Genomic DNA, 1,190 nt, shown 5'->3' with positions numbered 1-1,190 from the left:
CACACACACACACACACACACATACACACACACGTTCTCAAGGTCACAACAAATCTTCGACAGAGCTGAGCCTCGAAAGTCACACCCTCAACCTCCCTTTTAAGAGTGCGGTAGCCCAACCACTATTAAAATACTGCGGAAGATATCTTCAAAAATACATAATACTATAACCCATTGGGACGTCCTTTTCTCCTTTTCTCCATCTATCTTGAAGTATCTCCCACATTATTCGAGGAATACAGAGTGGAAAGCAAAAATTTTGAATTTATTTAATTAATTAAAATCACCTATTCACAGAATATTCTAACATGATGTGTAAAATATTGCTGGACCTGTGGTACTGAGATTATATTGTGAGGCATCGTGGGGAAATCAGGCGCTAGTCAAAATAATGAAATCCGAGAAATGGGCATTTTTCGGACAGTCTGGACATTTTTTTCTCAAATGTTTTTTTTTTTTGGCCCAACACCTTCTAAGTCCATTCAAAAACACTTTTATGTGTTGATTTTATGGAACAACGTATTTAAAGGCACAAAAAATTGGTAAATTTACAGTTTCCAAGGACTCTTAAGGTATGGAAGTCACCAAACTTTGGTGGCTATTTTCTAGCTTCTAAAACCAGGCGTCCCCACCTCTTTTAATTGAAAATATCTCAACTTCTATTTCAGGTAAATGTATATTTTTTCACCCAAAGCTAGATAATACCAATGCCAATAACACATAAAATTGACGAGCGCCTGGTTCCACTGCGTCGTGGCACCTGCTTTTTTCGCGTAAGTGTAAAGAGCAGTCACCGGCGTCTGTGGTTTAATTTAAAGGTTAGGCTCGTTGATGCCACATGCAGGATGATAATAATTGAAAATGAGAAAAATACATAGAGATAAAATGAAATAAATAAATGTATAAATAAACATCCGCCTCCATAGGGCTGGGACTCGAGGGTCGAGAACCAACATTTAAGAATAAATTTCGGAGTTGGAACAAAGAGTCTACAAAACAAGAGGGGCCACTCCTCTCTTTGAGCTCATTAAAAAAGGTGTCCTCAAAATTCGGTGGCGACCTCTTCGCAAATGTGCACCCTTGTGTTACTTGTGTTTAAAAAAATCAAAGTGAAACTAACAAGTTTTTGAATAAATAAGAATTCTAATTTCGGAAGAACGCTTTTTAAAAATGGTTACTCTGACAAAAAA

This window comes from Aplysia californica, unplaced genomic scaffold, assembly GCF_000002075.1.
Source record: "Aplysia californica isolate F4 #8 unplaced genomic scaffold, AplCal3.0 scaffold00215, whole genome shotgun sequence".
Lineage (NCBI taxonomy): Eukaryota > Metazoa > Mollusca > Gastropoda > Aplysiida > Aplysiidae > Aplysia > Aplysia californica.
This window is presented reverse-complemented; position numbering follows the sequence as displayed.